Source organism: Montipora capricornis, chromosome 3, assembly GCF_036669925.1.
Source record: "Montipora capricornis isolate CH-2021 chromosome 3, ASM3666992v2, whole genome shotgun sequence".
Classification (NCBI taxonomy): domain Eukaryota; kingdom Metazoa; phylum Cnidaria; class Anthozoa; order Scleractinia; family Acroporidae; genus Montipora; species Montipora capricornis.
The window spans coordinates 8,918,378-8,923,243 of NC_090885.1; the positions used below are offsets into that span (position 1 = coordinate 8,918,378).

At 40.3% G+C, this 4,866-nt stretch overlaps 1 long non-coding RNA gene and 1 pseudogene across 1 annotated transcript; both read left to right on the forward strand.

Annotated features, from left to right (window-relative positions):
* Nucleotides 1-272, forward strand: part of LOC138039806 (cytochrome P450 4c21-like) — a 25,776-nt pseudogene extending 25,504 nt beyond the window's left edge.
* Nucleotides 273-286: 14 nt separating this feature from the next.
* LOC138042094 (uncharacterized) lies at nucleotides 287-3,655 on the forward strand. Its single transcript, XR_011130920.1, has 3 exons — nucleotides 287-985; nucleotides 1,517-1,612; nucleotides 3,266-3,655. It is a non-coding gene; the product is annotated as an uncharacterized lncRNA (long non-coding RNA).
* Nucleotides 3,656-4,866: the final 1,211 nt, after the last annotated feature.

A 4,866-nucleotide genomic window follows, 5' to 3' on the forward strand; every position in this document is an offset into this window, starting at 1 on the left:
ATTTCGAGTACATAACACCATTAAAAAGAGGAGGAATCCGCCATTTTATCAATGTGCGCGAGCTAATGCGCGCGCCAATGACGCAAGAAATTATGCGCAGTCGGGTTGCGCAATGCAAAACCAGGGAATCACCTTAAGTACTATGTTACAGTCGAGCTATGTCACTTGTGACCAGTATCCACGAGACTGAAATGAACATCCGAATTCTTCTTTGGATCTTCCGAGATTTGAATGGAATCTTAAAGATTTTTGCGAAAGTTGGTGCGAAAAATGCACAATAACTAAACAATAATTCATCAAACGCTTGAAATAGTTTTCACTTTTCAAACAACGTTTATTTTGTAATAAGACGGAAGTTCATAGCTAACTCTTTGCGATATATCAAGGAAATATGCACGCAAAATTCAGAATCTCGAGAGCAAAGTTCAAAACTGTCACACAGATTTGAATACTCCGTTCAAATTTCAAAACTACTGGTCACGCGTGACGTAGCTCGACTGATAGAGTAATTATGCTTTACTATGCCCTAATTTACGCCTTTCTTTTTTATGGTATACCCAACTTACCTAAAACCAGCAACTACTTTGCAAAAACGAGTTGTCAAAATAATGACTGAGGGTGCTAATGAGGTACCTAGTTACCAGTTAACTACTATTTTTTTCGGCCACTTGTCAGTTAACTACCACGTTCGCCCAAAAGTCATTGCGGTCGTTTGTTTTTGGTTTCAAATGACAACTTGTCCAAATACGTGATTTGATTGGCTAAATGCACTCAGGCGAATCACGCGGGAAACGACATGTCAGCTATTTGGGTAATTTCGTGTTACACGAAATTCAGTCACGGTGCGCAATGACTTTTGGTCGAATGTGGGCCTTTAACTCTTGACTTCCATTTTCTTACAGCGAAAAATATTGCATCATAACCCGAATTTTCTTTACTTCAGCACGTCAATCAGTGTTGGGGGTCGGACTTTACTAGAACCAAGGTATAAATTTTATGAATTTACATAACCTTCACCCCTAGTGTGAGTTATAAGGAACAGGCATTGAAGAAAATAATGTAATTATCTAACCGAGGGTAAAGTGATAGCTATCAACCGATTTTCGCTGTAAGTGCAATTGAAATATAGCCATCAAATAATACCGATCTCATAAATCCATATGCAGAAATGATTGATTGATTGATCAGTTTATTTATCCCTCTTGCAGCTGCAGCTGAATTACAAGGGCACCAGCAACTATATTATTGATATTTATAAGTACAAAAATTGTTCATCCGTTCAGTCCTGGCAACTACTTTAACACTGCTATTTACAACAATGCCAGAGCGAAGAGAATACCCATGGTGGGTTTCAGGGGGAATGGGTATTGCCTTTATCCCGGAAATTCTTCATTAACTTTTGGCATGATTTTTCCCGCCTTTGACTGAGGGGCAGCAAGCCTGAACGGCTAAGGGCTACATCATATGGCAGCCCAGGAAAAATAATGTTAAATGCCCTCTTTTGTATCAATTCTAGGGTTTTGCTCAGATAAACCGGAAGGTCTGCCCAGACGGGTGCTGCATATTCAATAACTGATCTAACCAGGTTACAGTATACTTGAACCAAATCCTGGTAGGCCACGCCACATTTCCTTAACACTCTCTATGCGTATAAACGCTTATTAGCTTTTGCAAGGACATATTCACAGTGCTTATTCCAGGAAAGGTCTCTAGAAATAAATACACCTAAGAACTTATAGTGACCAACTCTCTCAATTACACGGCCAGATAAACACAGGGGAGTTTCCGGGAAGGGCTGATATTGCAGGAAACTAAATATGATCTCTTTACATTTCTTTGCATTGAGGCGCATACCGTGGTCTGATGCATGCTGTGCTATTTCGTTCGCGATGCAGGGCATGTAGCTAGGAGAACACCTAGGGATGCACTCCAAAACAGAAAGATCATCTACATTTTTCACCCGTGCATACCAACCTGCTACCAATTTGTTAACTAACACAGCAAACAATATTGGTGCAGGTTTGGTCCCTTGGGGGATGCCACCATTAGGGAAAACACAGGGGGAAATAGCGTCACCAATTCTTACCCGTTGTGACCTGCGCGAGAGGAAATCCGCGATCCACCCAATAATGGCATCATGAACCTCAAGAGACCTAGGCTCTACACGTACTGCTTTTCCCGACCTGGTCATGCATGTCTTGCTTAAAACTTGAAACTCAACTTTATTGTCTCTTTCCGTGTCTGAGTCGGTCTCGTACTTATTTTGTTGCTGTATGTCCTGTACCTGCACTTCAGGGACATCAAGGTCGTTTACGAAAGTTAAACTGACTGCTTGCAGGTCATCGATGCCAGGGGAATGGTCTGACTGCTCAGTGGTTTCATTGACAGGACTAGGCGTGGTTGAGTCGTCAGGAGTTGCTTGCTCCCTAGTGAACTCCACATAGGAATGTTCTGTTTGCTTGGGCTGAGAGTAGATAGCTGGTGGTAGAGATCCAGCTTTATATTTAGTTGTTTCGCTTCTTACAGTTCGTTGTCGAACAGGTCGAGAGTCCTTCATCCAGTCCGTCATCATGACTTCATCTTCTTTTGTCATTGTTTGCACCGCTGGGAGAGCCATGGTTGAGACTGCTGACAAAGGCATGGAAGTATCCGGAACGGGATAATAAGACTTGTCGTGAGTGAGATACTTTGCAGCCCACGTCGTAATTCTTTTGAGCGATTCCTTCACTGCTGTTCCAAAGTCTTGTGCGTAGTTCAAAGTACCGAATGTTTCGTGCTTAAAGTGTGAAACCGCGTGTAGGTTTTCCACCTGCGTTGTCAGAAGTGTTTAAAGTTCAACTTGGTCAATGAGCAAAGTATTTTTAGAATTGATATTTTCCATCAGTCTGTTCATTCCTTTGCGCAACAGGGTGAGAGAATCTGAACCCTCTGGACCATTTGTTTCTCTTGACAAATTGAAGCGCTCCTTCACACTAGCCACTATTCTATGAGGTGCCGTTTCCGCCGAAATTCAGCCCTTGTTGTTTTTATTAAATGGTGCCCATTTTTGATAAATGGTGCATACCTTTGTTGTAAATGTAGCCTTTGTTTTTTGTTAATGGTGCCCAGTTGTGATAAATGGTGCATACTTTTTTTGTAAATGTGGCCTTTGTTTTTCGTTAACGATGACTCGAGATTCTAGAAACGGTGCCTATTTTTTAAAGGCTGCCTCCATCTCTTTAATTTGTGGGATTTGTTTTCATAAATGGTGGGTCATTTTTTGCAGGCATTTTTTTCTTCGTAAATGGTGCTCGTCGTTAAATGATGCAGCAGTCTGGGGACTAGCACAGCTGTGAATGTAGAGAAAAACTGGTATCTAATCCATTCGCCACGCTTTGGACATGGCGGACAACTTCTCTCCTTCCTTGGAAAGCCTTTGTAATCTTGTAAAGGACAAAACTGAAAGTGTATGTTCCAGTTTGACTAACTCCGTGGGGACCGTTGCAGCCATGGCCAGAAATGCACGTAATCGCAAGAATAACAAAGATAACTGTGCGAAAAAACATAACGAAAATAACAATTATAGCAAAAATAACGAGGATAACAAAACAAGGGAACGACACTGGCAAATACAACAGAGTCTCGCCTAAACGAACACAACGCAAAGCATCACAGTTATTTTTGCTATATTTGTTATTTTCGATATTTTTGTTATATTTAAGGGGGCCCCCTTCCCTTCGCTGCTTTGACGAATCGTCATTCTTGCTGCTGCCATTTTTTTCATTTAATATTTTTGCAATTTTTGCTATTTCGTTATATTTGTAGGGCCCCTTCCTTTGTCTGCCTTGAAGAATTGTTATTCTTGCTGCTATCGCTTGCTTGATTTGTTGTTTTCGCTAAATTTGTTAATTTCGTTATTTTTGTTATATTTCTGGGGCCCCCTTTCCTTGTCTGTCTTGAAGAATTGTTATTTTTGCTGTCGTTCCTTCATTTGTTATTTTTGCTATATTTGTTATTTTCATTAATACTTAAGTGTTTTGTTATATTTGTTATTCTTGCGATTGCGTGCATTTTTGGACACATCTCTAATAGTGTTACTAATTCCTGACGTTTTTTGATTATATTATCTTTTACTACTATTTAATATTAATTAATGAAGTAATACTTTTTTATCTAAAACAGCTACTTTTTAACCATATTCCTCCTTCTCGCATTCTTGCTTTGGGTCACCTACTCGGTTAGTTCCATGAATCTAATCTAGGTGTCCCAAACTCTACAAAATGAACCTAAAATTTTAATAAAATTCTTTATTTCTATAACAATCTTTTACTCTTGTATCTAAAAACACCGAATTGTATTAATAATCTGTTTGAGTTTAAATAAAAATTGACTCGACTCGATTTGAGCACTTAAAATTACTCTGTAATGGATATCTTTGTTGAAATATACGTGCTATACGGCCAACTTTTCACTTTGGAAAAAACCTTCCCTTCGAATTACCTGCACATGGTTATTGCCGTGAATGACATTCGAATACCTCCCTTCTGGACCTTGTGGCGCAGTCGGTTGAGCAACGGTGATCTAAGGAGGTCGTCGGTTCAATTCCTACCCTGTGGTCAGAGTGTCCTACGGTCCTTGTGTTGGCCCATCTCCAAAAAGGTACAAAAAGGCGCAAAGACGAAAGAAAGGACTGACTGAAAATCCTTCTTAACATCCCAGGTCTCCGGCCCTACTTGGAGGGAAGTCCCAGAAATTGATGTAGCATTCAAGCAGTCTCTCTGGTAATTTCTTGACTAGCAAACTGTCCAGTGTTCCGTATTTAATTCTCCACTGCGTCCTTCAGCTTGTAATTTGAGCACGGTTATTGGAGCAAGATCCACAAACTTC